Consider the following 15,979-nt stretch of genomic DNA (forward strand, 5'->3'; position numbering starts at 1 on the left):
ATATATATAATCAATCAAAATTCTTATTAAAAATACAAATATTTAATGATTTTTTTGTTCCCAATATATATATATATATATATAGTGAGAGAGAGAGAGAAAATATATCTTTTTACACCAAAGCATAAAACATAGAAGTTTTTTATACCCATCCATAAGAGTATAAGTTTTTCATACCAAAATCAATCAAAAGACTAAAACACCCCTACATAAAAGAGTATAAGTTACGGCTGTCACACGATGGCAAGACATGGTCGTGTAGCCACCGTGTGCAACCATTGTGTGCACGTATATATACCACTAATTGTACACACGAAGGCTCAAGACACGGTCGTGTAGCCACCTAAATCCATCGTGTGCACAAAATTATGCACACGATTGCTTTAGGTGGCTACACGGCTGTGTCTTGTGCACACGATGGCTACACGATCGTATCTTTCCATCGTGTGCATGCCGTAACTTATACTTTTTTATTTCTTTTAACTTATTAATATATAGTAAGGGTAATGTAGTAATTTAACACTTTTGGTATAAAAAACTTATACTTTTATGAATGGGTGTAAAAAACTTCTATTTTTTATTATGTGGTATTTAAAAAGATTTCCCCCATATATACACACACACACACACACACAAAATTATTAGTATATTAAAATTATGGAATGAAAAATATAAAAAGGGTAAGAATATTATTTTATAGTATTAAAAATTGAATATTTAATACATTTAATCCAAATCAAATTTATCCAAATAGTATCACCCTTTTTTACATATAAGACTCGTTTGGTACGCAGTATGAGATAAGGTGTGATATACATTGACCGTCATGTCTTTTACTATATATCATATTAATATCATTTTTGGTAGAATGCATAAAAATATTTGTAAAATATAATATATTGTTTGGTACGATGTATTAAGACTATATAAAGTTAATAATAATTATAATTAAGATTTATATTATGTATACCACCTCCGTAGGTGGCAGGGACGAGTTTGGAGGGTTAAATTTATTGACTTATGGCTTCTTAACATATTTACACGGGGTTCACGAGCATTGCGTATGTCATTTAAGGGCGAGAGCACTCGAACCAAATTTTTTATAATATTTCGTACAATTCATTTTCATGCATTTTTTAATAATCACTTAACATAATAAATATTTATTTGCAATTCAATTAATTCAACAACAAATATATTGAAAGCATATAAAGACCTTCTTCTATAAAAAAAATTAAAAAAAAATATTTCATCTTCTAAAAAGAATAAATTAGTTTTTATTATTAATAGTTCATAATTTTATTTTAACTTAAAGATTTACTCAAATTCAACATTAAAAATTAACTAAAAAATGAAAATAGTATAAATATAGCAAATCAATGTAAAATATTAAGCAATTAACAATGGATACTATAGTTATTAAAACTTTAATTATAATTTTTATTATTACTATATTTATTTATTTATAATTAATATATATATATATATATATATATATAAACTCAAAAATTGGGAGGGGCTTCAGCCCCCTTTAACCCCCTCTGGATCCGTCAGTGGTAGATGATATACAGAATCCCTTAAAAACTCGTGTAGATCGTATTATTATCAAATAAAATATTAAAATATTATAAATATATTATACACCCCGGTCAATCGGTAATCGTACCAAATGAGGCTATACAATATTTTGATGAGGTAATCCTAACACAACGTGAATTGTGCCAACAATATTTAAAGTGAATTGTGCCAACAATATTTAAAGTGACATGTGAACAATAATGTACCACAAGGCCCATCCACGCACATAAAGGAGTACCATAAATTAAGATGAGTTATTATTAAAATCTTGATTCATAAATCATAGATTTACAAAAGAATTAAGGGTATATATGTCTTTATATATTTAATAACTATAAAAACTATATTTTTTTTAATAGCAAGATAGTTATTTTGTCTTGTATACAGTTAAGTTGGCTTTCCCTTCATTATTGGAACTAAGTTTTCAAGTAAAATGATCTAGTACGTTGATGAAAATATATTTAATTAATTTTCGATTACATATCAAGTATCAACAATACAACTTTCACTTGAATGCAAAAGTTATACTCCCTTCATCCCTGAAATAACTTCTTCTTTGAAGACGGCACGAGTTTTAACAAAAAGTTGTAAAGTGTATTGATAGTGAAGAAAAAAATGTTATAATTATTATTGGAAGTTGTGAAAATGTATTATAATTAGTATTGAGAGTGGTGAAAAGTGAAAAGTAAGAATAAATAAAGTATTATTAGTGGTGTGGTAGTTGTCCAAAAATGGAAAGAAAGAAAGAGGAAGTTATTTGGGGGACGTCTCAAAAAGGAAAAAGATGAAGTTATTTCAAGGACGGAGGGAGTAATTTAATTTTATTCTTTAAATATGAAAAATTTGATATCCTAAGGTAATACTATATGGAAGTATTAATGGAACTGGATCATCATTTGAGCTTTGTATACTATTATGTTACTCTTGCATTTGACTATTATTTATAGGGTAAATTGCATGAAAATACTTGACTTTATTCTAAAATTTGATTTTTTGACATAATTTTTAATTGTAGCAAAAATATTATGACTTTTCAATTGATGGCAATGTCGGTCCGGAGACATTTACCAACTAAATTAAATCTTACTCCCTCCGTCCCAATAAATGTGGCCACTTTCTTTTCGGCACGGAGATTAAGAAGGTGATTGTTATGTTTTAATTATGTGTGGTCCACCAAAATTAAAGAGTTAATTAAGTGTGGAAAACATTCTTCTTCTCACTTAATCTGTTCCACAGTTTGCCGCCGCCGACGGTAACGGCGAAACCGGCGGTCGTCCCTCACCCCTCTATCAAATCGCAAATCAGACCAAATTGCATAGCCAGAAACCAAAAACTAAAAATCAAAAACCAAAAAATTGCATAGCCAAAAACCAAATCAGACAAATCGCATAACCAAATTCGTCGTCGGGAATCGAGGCCAAGGGCCGCGATTAAAGTGCCTGGAATCAGGGGATATGGAGCTCGGCGGCGACAGCCCTATGGCTGTGCAGTCGCCGAACTTGAAGGAGAGGTAGAGGCGGAGATGAGAGGTTTTGGGGCGTACGGCGGTGGCTGGTTCGCTAGCTACTACGTGCGGTCGCCGAAAATCAAAGTTGAGACGGTGAGTTTAGATCTAGGGTTTGTGAGAGAAGGGCGGCGCCGTAGCTGGGGAAACGAGCGGCGGTGGTCGTCGGTGTTTGTGTTCTGTGGAGGGTCAGACGGAAATGGAGAAGAGAACCTCTGCGGCGGTGGAGCCTTCAAAGAGAGAGAGAGATCTGCTTCAGTAAATAAATGAGGGGAAGAAGGAGGCGTCGGCGGTCGTGGCTGACAGCGATGCGGCGGTTGACGGTGGCTAACGAGTCGGTGGAGAAGCGGAGGAGGAGATCCATCGGAATGGTCCTCTTCCAGCAAGGGTCTATGGTGTGGGTAGGGGGTGGGGGACGGCGGCTGCTGGCGGAGGCAGCGGGGCGAGAGAGAGAGAGAGAGAAAAAGCAAGGTGGTGGGCGGTGGGAGGCAACTTTTGTGTGTGTGGGAGTTTATTTAATTAGGGTTTAGGTTTAGTTAGATATTTTAATTAGATTAATTAATCAGACTTAATTAAAGTAAATATTTCTATTTTAAGAAAGTGGCCATTTTAGTGGGACAAACCAAAATGGAAAGGTGACCACATTTATTGGGACGGAGGGAGTATTTGGCAGCTGTACTACCAACGTGGAAGCCGAAATGTCAACGCGGCATTAGAAATGCCAAATCACACCCACACACACTCTTCACTCTCTCTCTCACGCACCTCCCCCTACCCACACCGAAGGCCCCGCTGCCATTGTCGCTGGCATCCTTTCAAATCTCCGATTAAACAACGACAGGCAAGCCCACCGCTGCTGCTCAAAGTCTCTCACCCTCAATCTTGCTCCGATTAGTTGGCGATAGGGTTGTCGCCAACCGGAACCCTAGGCCCCAACACCAGTCACTTAATTCATCGCCCTTCTTGCCGCCAACTGGAACCATCGCCATCTTCCCCCCACTCATTTCCCTCGACCTCTCCCCTTCGTCTTATCTTTCTCATCTCCCTCTCCCTCGTTTCTCACACACAAAACACTCACGCACACTAAACACTATCGCCGTCTCCTTTCAAATCTGGCTAGCTAAACAATGACAGACAAGCCCACCGCTGCTGGTCGAAGTCTCTCACCGTCCCTCTTGCTCCTATTAGTCGGCGATAGGGTCGTGGCTGGAGAAGATGCGGCGACGCAAGGGGTTGGGGAGGGGAAGGGTCTGCGCAGTGGGCGAGGAGGGGGTTGGGGAGGGTTACGTGTTGCGCAGGTGAAGGGAATGGTGATGTAAGCAGTAAACCCTAATTTAATTTAGCTGAAAAATGTCTCCGGACCGACATTGCTATAGTCGTAATATTTTTGCTACAATTAAAATTAAAGTTTGTCAAAAAAATCAGATTTTGGAATAAGGTCGGGTATTTTCATGCAATTTACCCTTGTTTATAATGACAATGCTATAAATTAAAAAATTATTTTAATTATGTATTATTGCACAATAAAGAACTAAAGTTCAAATTCAACAAAAATTTGTTCATAGTTCTTTCCAACGCATTTAAAAGATTGAAAATTAGGTCACAGTTTTGAAGTTTGCTACTTATATTTTAGCTAAGTAGAGTGAATATTTATATAAAAAAGTGTTGTGCCGTGGATGTTTCATCTTCGCCATTAATAAACTTAGCTTTGTCCAGCTTCAAAGAATATAAGCAATCGCATTTGACTATTTGTTAAATAAAATTGTAATGTAATAAAAAGATGATATAATTATATTATATTATCATTTATTTTAAATTTTAATTTAAAAGAATATCATATGAATCTATAAAACTATGATAAATTGGACATCACTGACTAAAAAATATAGGTTCGCCACCGGTTCCAACAATACTGACTTTTGTCGCATAATAAGATACACATACTCCATCTGTTTCATAAGAGTGTGCATGGTTTTTAGTGACACAGATTTTAATAAATATTATATTAGTATGTTAGAGCATCTGCAACGCGATCCTGCAGGCGCTGGACCGAGTCGACGCCACGGGGGAGCCATGCACTGGCGTGCCGTCGCGGTGCGTGTTGGGCGCCTTGCCTAGTGCCGAGCACGATGGGGGTTGAAGCCGTGCGCGTCCGAAGGATGTGCCTATTTAATAAAAATAATAATTGAAAACGGTTGTTTGCGGAGAAATGGGGGAATCAGCAGGTTGGGGAAGAAAGAGGGGAAGAAAGAAAATAAAGGAAATGGCGGCTCGGGGTTGGTGGGTTAAAAGTCGGGTTTTTTATTTTTGTTTTTTTATTTTATTTTTATTTTTTACTTTTAAAATCCTAATTTTTTTAATTCTTTTAATTTTCACCTAATTTTTAATTATTGTAATGTTTTTAATTTTAAAATCCTATATTTTATTTTAAATGATGTAATACTAAATTTTTAATTTTAATGAAATGTTTAAATTTAAAATAGAAGAGTAAAAATAGTTTTTAAGGTTTTTCCCTTTGGGGTTTCCTTAAAAAGATTTTAACGAGACTCGGCCTAAGTCTGCTTCTTTGTGCTTTCAAGGGTTCTCTAGGTTTTCTTTTTTCCTTTTAATAAAATCTCAATTTAATAATAGAAGAGTAAAAATATGATTAAATAGAAATTGAGATTTTAGCGCCTCTTATATAACCAATGCACTATGGAGTGGAGGCGCTAAGGTAGGGACCACCAATTAGCGCCTCCCACTGCGAATGCTCTTATGAGTGGAAGAAGTGGCTTGCTTTTATTGTATTGTTATAAATAGGCTGATAAAGTAGGAGTTAAAAAATAAAGAATTTGTGATAAAGTGCCCAAAAATAGCAATGCATACTTTTGTGAAACATCCTAAAATGAAAAGAAGTGCACACTTTTATGGGACGGACGAAGCGAGTTTATATCACCGTCATCAATATTATTACTATGATCATATGGTTTTTCACATTTGAAAATCTTATATTCTTTGTTTATTTGTGCGTAATGCCAAATATACAATATGATCATTGATGTGACATTATATATACAAAATTAATAGAAAAATTACACCATCTTTTTTGTTGATAGACGAGCGCAAGATCCAAGCTAAACAATAAAAGAAACAAGAACACACAAATTTAACATGGTTCGGTCGACAGGACCTACATCCATGGAGGGTCAACCAATCTGTTTATTACTATCACCAAAAAAGGCAATCGAAAAATGAAAATTACAATTTCAACTCAAGAAACACAACTTGAGCTCAAGCTCCACAACAATGACTGAAAACTACAGCACACTCACAGTAAGAACGAAGAAGATGATAGCCTTCAGTTCTAACTCAACAATTAAGCTAAAAAACAGAAACATGCTAAAACGACGTCGCACTACTATTGCCCGTTATAACTGTCAATAGACAAAATAGTAGTTCAATCCTCCAAGTTTCAGAAAATAGCAAAATGCCCCCTGAGCTCGATAGCCTTGCATAGGGATGGCAGTGGATCTTGGACCCGGTCCAGATCCGTGGATTCAGATCCGTTTTTACGGATCTGGATCTCAATTTTTTGGACCCGACGGATCTGGATCTGGATCTCAGTTTTGAAAACGGATCTGGATCTGGATCTTGAAATTTTAGATCCGGATCCGGCCCAGATCCGACCCGTGGATCCGTTTTATTATATATATATTTTATATTTTATATTTAGTTTACTAATAATATTAACTAAATTAAAAATAATAAATAAATTATATTCAAAAGAATAAAAACTAAAAGTAATTAGATAAAAGTATTTTGTGTTATATTTTTCATGATGGAAATTAGATGTTGTTGATTTTGTGAAATTTTTTTAATTTAATTTAAAAATAGTAGATCCATGGATCTGGACCCGTGGACCCGCGGATCTGACGGATCTGGATCTGGATCCAAAATTTTCAGATCCACGAATCTGGATCTGGATCTGGATCTAGTATATGAAAACGGATCTGGATCTGGTATTGGCCAGACCCGGTCCAGATCCGGCCCGTTGCCATCCCTAGCCTTGCAATCAGCAACATTCACATTTTTCATGACCTTTATAATTTTCAACACGTCACGATCTTTAAATATTTACTATGTCATTTATTTCGAGGTGGAAATTACATGCTAGATTCCAATGTCAATTTTTTTCAAAAAAGTTGAAAATTCGGAATCAAATTGTAAATAGTTGACACACCAAGATGGTTTTAGTTGAAAATTCGGAATCAAAAAAAGATGGTTTTCATTCGTGTCCACTCCATCTCAAGAGAGATTCCACTGTGAAATCGATGGAGATCTCAAATCAAATGAATTATTAATCCAAAAGTGTTGATTGAATTATTTGATCTAATTTCTCGACTTCCAAGAATTCGTACCAATTGAATATTCAAAGTTAATTTTATAGTGTAGCTTAACTTTGTGACTATTTTGTCGTGTTCATTGCTCGTCACAGAATACAGTGCCTATGTGAGTATATATTTGATGAAATATATTTGATAGTACTTTAGTATGGTATAAATTTGCCTGTATTTATGTACGAAAGAGAACGTAACAAATGATTAATAGTAGCACTTTATGAAGTAATTTTATTAATGTGTATAGTTTATTCCTAGTACTGCTATAATGGTATGATTTTTATGTTGGCCTTTTAAGTTAGCATGATATGATTCAAAGAATCTGTATGAATATATGTCAATAATTATGTTGTATGAGAATAAACATAGTTGGCCATAAATTTATGTGTATTAAATGGATGCCTACAAAAGAAAAGCAAAAGAGCTGCTTTCTGAATGGATGTGTATTAATTATTGAGGAGCACTTGTGTATGTGACGCGGCAGCTTCACCCATTTATCTCACTCTCCATCTACCAATTTTATTAATCCTTTTCTCAGAATTTTCAACTCCGCCGCCGCTGAAATGTGCGCTCTTCTTGCCGCCGCCGCCACCGTCGTCGGTGGTGGATACCTTGTTTTTCACAGTCATATATGGTTAAAATTTCTGAGGTAGATCACTTTTGCAGATAGAAATTAATTAAGTCGAATTCGAATAGAAAGCAGATGCATGAACCTGTACCCAAAAACACATTTTCGTTGATGACTGCCTTTCAATACGCCAAACCCATAATAAGACGGTTTCAGCTTTTCAAATCAGGTAATCATAATTCCATCTATTCCTTAATACTAATATTTTCATTTTAAAATGAAAAATCTTATTTACAAGTATTTTATATTTAATTTTAGGGATTTTAGCTAATAAAACCACGAACTATTTTAAAATTATAATTTAGCGTGACTTTTAAAATGTGACAAATTAAATCTCCACCTCAAATTTTGCAATTATGTCCCCACAATTTTTTTCCCAATTGACAAAGTATTGAATTAGAGCTTACATGGATTAGTGAAGACGTACAAAAACGTTTTTGTGAGGCCTAAACGATGTTGTTTTATACAATTTTAATTAATTATTTTCCCAAATTATAAAAGGACTGTATCCTATATCTGCACCCTAATTTTCAATATTCAGTAGTTTTATTGCAAATAACGTCGTAAAATGAATATTATGTGGCGAACTAATCCACATGGACGTCTACTTAATAATTCGGCGTCTGGAAAAAATTAAGGTGACGAAATTGCAAAAATCGAAAATATGGCGATTTAATTCAACACACTTTCAAAAGTTACGTTAAAATTACAATTTTCAAATAATTCGTGATTTTGTTTGTCAAAATCCATTAATTTTATGAAAAGTCTTATTTTTATTTAAGCAAAGTGTTATTTATGAACAAAATGTTTAAAATTTTATTTGTTTTTAAAGAAAATCTTATTTACTTCAAAGAAAAGTTCAATTTATTTTCATAAAAATATTAATTATATCCAAGTAAAAAAGGAATAAAAATCTAGGAAATCAACATCGCAAAGATCCTACGCCTAGAAAAAAAGTTACTTAAAGATCTAGGAATACTTGGATCCAATCGAGATTGAATTTTTAAATGTGGAATATACTCTATGTTAAATGATCCAGCCTCTAAAACTACGAACGTGATGGGTAATATGATCTTCCCCATCAACCAAAATTATCTTATTCATTTGAAAATTAGGAGGAGTTGTGGAGAGATGAGTCGGAGAAGACAAGGATGTTATCATGAAAATATACATTACATAGATAAATTATAACAACCATGCTATCTTTATATATATAAAAAGCAAAGTAAATATAATTTAATTCAATTAAAATTGGAATTTTGGGACAAAATTGCTTAATCCACTACTGCCGAAAATTTCTCTCCTAAAAAACTACTACTGATTGTTACATTTTCTTCTATATTTATTTTTCTTCCTAAACATAAGCATGAGTTGTTCTCTATCTAAAAAGTTAAACACCAAACGTGTGTTATATAAGAAAAGTCACTCTAAAGAACACGAAATAATTAAAAATATTAACAATATTCAATGATTTCTTCTTCCAAAAAGATAAAAAAAAAAATTAATAAATATATAAATATTAAAGAATTATATCTTTTTACTGGGTTATCTCTCTAAAAAAATTCTAATTCAACACTAATTAAATAATCTTCTTATTGAGTTAGTTACATATTTAATGTTTAATTATACTTATAAACACACTATAAGCTAATGTTATTTAATTATAAAATTTGAAGTACGCCTATAGATTATAAATAAATTTTTAAAACAGTTTTTATCCAATAAATTGTATGAAAAAACAAAATTAGTTATAAATTACAACATATAAATGTTAGCTGCTATGTTATGTTCTACTGAAATAAAATATTAAATTATTAATTATAATTATAATTTTTTTTATATTTTTTAATTTATTTAACTATTAAGCATAATTTTGAATTTGAAAGCAATTATAATTATAAATATTACAAAGTTTAAAAATACTTCCATATTAAAAATGTAAACTCTATATAAAAATAGAAGCATGAATAGTTTATTTTTAAAATAGAATTAATATTGTAAAATAGCTATTAATATTTACTCGTGGAAGATTTAGTTTCAATTTAGTACTATATTTTTATCTTCCTTGCCCATCTTTTTTTTTTCTATTTTCGTGTTATTTTCTTCGAGATCAAATTTGCAATATGTAATTGTATATCTTAAATAAAAGATCATAAAATGTATAAATCAATTTAAAATGAGCATGTTATGATCGTTTTAAATTTGTACATATTAATTTTTATTTTTATTTTTATATTTATTTTTAGTTTTTCATTAACTTTTTTAAAAGTTGAGACTACTGATACAGTTAAATATCTTTCTAACGTTTTGTTCTTTTTATTCTTTGTTATTTTGCTATTTATAACATTTCGATTTTCTATATTGTGTAGTCATATATATTTTACATTGAAAAATATTATAAGGATACAATATTACTAATACTATTATAAGAAGATAATATTATATACATACATATATATATATATATATATATATATTCTATACTGTCATTCATCAGTATATACTACCTTGTTAAATATTCTATACTGTCTTATTCGTTGTACTCGTGATCTCACGAAAAATAGCAATCTCACTAGAGTACACTCCAATATATATAATCAATCAAAATTCTTATTAAAAATACAAATATTTAATGATTTTTTTTATCCCAATATATATATATATATATATATATATATATATATATATATATATATATATAGGGAGAGGTTCAAATAAGAACCACTAATAAAATAAGAACGGAGAACTGTTTTAAGCCATTCGATCATCAAGATCGGTGGATGCATCATCTTGGTGGATGGATGCAGGTGCTGGGTTCGAATCCTGAAGGGAACAAAATTTTTATTATTTTCGGATTCATTAAATTTAATAGCGAATGCATTAATTTATATAGTAGATGCATTGATTTTAATGGTTCTTATGTTCTCACGATAAGTGTGGTTCTCATTATAACTGCACCCTATATATATATATATATATATATATATATATATATATAGGGGTGGGCTACCGTGAGAGCACATCTTAAAATAAGAAATAAGAGCAATTTTTAATGTATGAATTTTATGTAGAACACGTATGAATTCGCTGTATAAAGGTATGAATTGTGAAAAATAAACTTTTGCTACCTTTGGAATTCGAACTCAGGACCATAAATTCATCCCACAGAATTACGAATTAACCGTAGATCTTGATGATCTAAGGGCTGAAAATGATTCTTATTTTATATCTTAAGAAATGCTCTTATTTTAGCCCTTCTATATATATATATATATATATATATATATATATATATATATATATATATATATATATATATATATATATATTTAATTTGGGGGAGTTGGGGAGGGAGAGCAGTGGGTTTAAACCCGAAACCTCACTGTTCACACAGGAGATCGCACCGCTTGGTGTCCCCTCGCGGACATTATCTTGACATATTAATTGATACTACTAGTCATGCACGTGAGAACCTACATAGTGATAGTAATTCTATCCACTAGCTGTCGAGAAAAAAAAATCTATCCACTAAATCTTACTACTCCTTCTCCTTGGGAGTGTATACGCTATAGATTTTCATTAAATTCGGAGTGTCAATCATTGCAAACTTTTGAAGAAAGAAGAGAAAATAGATGTTATTATATCACTGAATCTTTAATATATTCTGGATTTTATAATCATTATATATAGTTTACACCTAGCTAGTACCACAGTACCATATTATTATTATTATTATTATTATTATTATTATTATTATTATTATTATTATCTCCCATGCTGTATGTCGAGAAAACTTAAATACTAATAGACTGGTTATAAACTTTGATTTTTGAGCTAACTAGCTGTACTTCCGCGCTATCCACGAAATTGCATATTGCATCCACTTTCTTAAAATTTAAATTTATTATTTGTAAATATACATATATATAATTTATTATTTTTATAATGTAAATTTTATAAAAAGTAATTACAAATTTTATATTGATAGATTTATTGAAAATTGTGAGATGATCAGAAAAAATAAATGTGATATTACAAAAATAAATTTCATTATATACAAATTTTAAAATAAAACCACAATTGAGAATTTTCATTTTGCATTTATGTAAAGTTATTTGAATCTATTTCACACCTGTTTACGCAATATTATTTATAGCAGTTTTTTTTATATATTTGAGAGGTGTGCTATTTTTTTTTTTCACTTATATATTTGAAATGAGTAGTGCTATTTGAACAAAATTTGTTCGGGTAAAAAAAGATTAAAATTATTTAAAAATTTTGCTTCAAATTTTAAAGGGATTTAGTTTTATTGTTTTCTCCATATTGTAGTTTTTTTGTAACTTTTTAACATTTTTTTTATTTTTTATTAGTTTTTGTACTTTAAAAATAATAAAAATTAAAAAGGTTATTAATAAATTACAATATGGAGAAAACAATAAAACTAGCTAAATTCTTTTTTTATTTTAAACCAAAATTTTAAATAAATTTAAATTTTAAAGTACTCCATCCGTCCCACGAATTTTGACACGTTTGATTTTGACACGATAATTAAGGAGTTGTAGATTAGTGTTTTAAGTGTGTAGATAATAAAGTATAAACGTGATAAAATATGAGAGAGAAGGTAATAAAGTGATAAAAGTAGGAGAGAGAATGTAATATAGTGATAAAGTAGGAGAGAAAATGTAATATTTTTTGACTAATTATTACCTTATTTGAAAATGTGTCAAGATTCGTGAGACGGAGGGAGTATTTAATTATATTTTTTCTGGACATATATTGTTCAAATAGCATTATTGATTTGGACAATGTAGAGAATACAATAAAATAATTAAATACTATTTTTATTTAAAAATAAATAAATTAAAATTTTTCCTATTAAACTAAATGCCGATCGATCTCCACGTGTTTGGTCCTGTCGTGTTGTACGGGATTTTCAGATATACTAATCGCAGCTTTATTGTCACAGAAGAGCCGACTTCCCCTTCTTGGAGGAAAGCCAATCTCTGTGAGCAATCTCCGAAGCCACATGATTTCAGTTATCCCACTTTTTACTCCTCTGAATTCTGTCTCTGCACTTGATAGGGCCACTACTTTCTGTTTTTTGCTTCTCCATGTGACCAAATTTCCTCCAACGAAGGTAAAATATCCGGCGGTAGATTTCCTATCATTTGGGTTACTGGCCCAATCTGCGTCTGTAAACCCGTCAACTTCCAAATCTTCCTTTTTTTCAAGCAAAATCCCATAATCAGTGGTTCCTTTCAGATACCGGACAATTCTCAAAGCTGCCTCCATATGCTCCTTCTGGGGTTTGTGCATAAACTGACTTACTATTCCAACTGCATATGTGATGTCGGGCCGTGTATGGGAGAGATAGATGAGTTTCCCAACAAGGCGCTGGTATTTTCCTTGATCTGTTAAGTCAGCTCCCTCAACAATTGTTAATCCATGATTTATCACAATCGGTGTTTCTGCAGGTTTACACTCGAGTAGCCCAGTTTCTGCAAGTAAGTCAAGGACATACTTTCTTTGTCTCAGGAAGATTCCCTTTTTCGACCTTAAAATCTCAATTCCAAGGAAGTACTTCAGAGATCCAAGGTCTTTCATTTCAAATTCCAGGAACAAGTTTTTCTTCACGTTTACTATCTCTTCAACATCGTCTCCTGTGATAATCATGTCATCAACATAAATGATTAAACATGTTACCTTTCCTTCTCTTCGTTTCACGAATAATGTATGATCAGAGTTACTCTGTTTATAGCCATTTTTTGCCATAGCTAAACAGAATCTCCCGAACCATACTCTGGGCGATTGCTTCAATCCATAGAGTGTCTTCTTTAGCCTGCACACTTGACCTGCATCGAACTCTTCGGAATAACCTGGGGGAACTTCCATATATATCTCTGCATTGTCATCCAATTCTCCATGTAGGAAGGCATTAGTTACATCCAACTGATGCAAAGGCCAATCCTTGCATGCTGCTACTGAGAGAAGTGTTCTTACTGTGTTCATCTTGGCCACTGGTGAGAATGTTTCTTCATAGTCTATCCCGTAGGTCTGAGTGTATCCTTTTGCAACCAACCTAGCTTTGTACCTCTCGATTGAACCATCTGCTCGCCTTTTGATTGAAAAAACCCATCTGCATCCCACTGGCCTCTTTCCTTCTGGCAGCATACATCTTTCCCATGTCCCATTCTTAATTAGTGCATCCATTTCCTTCTTCATGGCATCCCTCCAATGTTTATGTCTCCTTGCCTCTTCTACTGTCTGGGGTACATCCTCCTCTTCATAAAGAGCTGCTTCAAAGGCCCGTGCCATCTCTGTGAGTTGTCCTTGGGCAAGGTTGGCAATCGAGTACCTAGTCTTCCGTCCCTGCCAGTCTGGAGAGTATCGCTTTGGTGGTTTTCCCCTTGTACTTCGGGGAGGCAATGTGTACTGATCTGTGGCACCTGCTAACTCAGTACGTTCATCATCTTCATCCGTATCCCTTCCAGTTTCTGTGTCAGTGTCTTCATCCCTCTGTTCCTCAATGTTAGTATTAACTTGAGAACTATTGAGATTACTTACCTCAGGATTTGAAGATGGGGTTGATAGTGGGGTCGACTCGCTGGACATCTCGAACTGAACCTGTGTTGTAGATGTCTCGGCGGGTGTGCTAACCTTCTCTGTTGGACCAACGTCTGGCACAGAACCTGGCAATGACACTGAGCTAGTTTGAGACGGATGAGAAGGTAGGGAATGAAGGGTTGTTTGGACAGTGGATGGCGTATGGAGCCAACTTAGGGAGTCGACAATCTCCTTTTTCTCCCCCTGACTCCCATGTTGGTGGAAAAAATATTCTGTTTCAACGAAGTCACAGTTTAAGGTAGTGTATAGGTGATTAGCTACATGATCATAACATCTATACCCCTTCTGATTTTTGCCATACCCCAGGAAAACACACTTAACAGCATTTGGTGAGAACTTTGTACGATTTTGTTTAGGGATATGAACATAAACGGTGCATCCAAAAATTCTGGGTTCCAGTGTGAGGGATGAGGGTATTTCAGAGTGAGTAGCTAGGAACTCAAGGGGTGGTTTAAAGTTTAGGATATGAGTTGGCAGTCGATTCAAGAGGTAAACAGAGGTAGCTACGGCTTCGGGCCAGTAAGATTTAGGGACTTGGGAGTCGATGATAAGGGCTCTAGTCATCTCTAAAATGATCCTATTTTTCCGTTCAGCTACCCCATTCTGTTCAGGTGTGTAAGGACATGTTGTTTGGTGGACAAGGCCTTTTTCAGTAAAGAAGTTTTGCATCTTGGAATTTACATACTCCCCCCCCATTATCAGATCTAAGGATTTGAATATTTTTCTTGTATTGTGTTTGTACTAGATTATAGAAGTGGGTGAACTTTTCAAAAACTTCACTTTTGGATTTTAAGAAATATACCCACGTCATTCTAGAACAATCGTCAACAAATAGCAAAAAATATCTAAACCCATTATCACTAGTAACCGGAGCTGGACCCCAAACATCAGAGTGAAGTAAAGAGAAAACTGACTTCACACGAGTATTATTAAGTTTAAAAGAGTGACGATGGCTCTTAGCCAGAAAACATGTCTCACAGTTCAAAGGGTGTGAAGTAATAAGGTTTGGATAAATTAACCGTAAATATCCTATGGATGGATGTCCTAACCGCCTATGCCAAAGCCAAGTCTGTTCCTCTGCCAGTCCTTGAGTTAGCATCGCAGCACCCTGTTGAGCCATCCTATCCACATAGTAGAGTCCTCGATATTCAGTGCCACGCCCAACTATCTTCCCCGTCCTCGTATCCTGTAAAATGCAGAAGCCAGGCCGCATTAGTAAGTTACAGTGTAATTCTCTCATTACGTGGCTAACAGACACCAATTTGTGGG

This window comes from Salvia miltiorrhiza, chromosome 1, assembly GCF_028751815.1.
Source record: "Salvia miltiorrhiza cultivar Shanhuang (shh) chromosome 1, IMPLAD_Smil_shh, whole genome shotgun sequence".
Taxonomy (NCBI): domain Eukaryota; kingdom Viridiplantae; phylum Streptophyta; class Magnoliopsida; order Lamiales; family Lamiaceae; genus Salvia; species Salvia miltiorrhiza.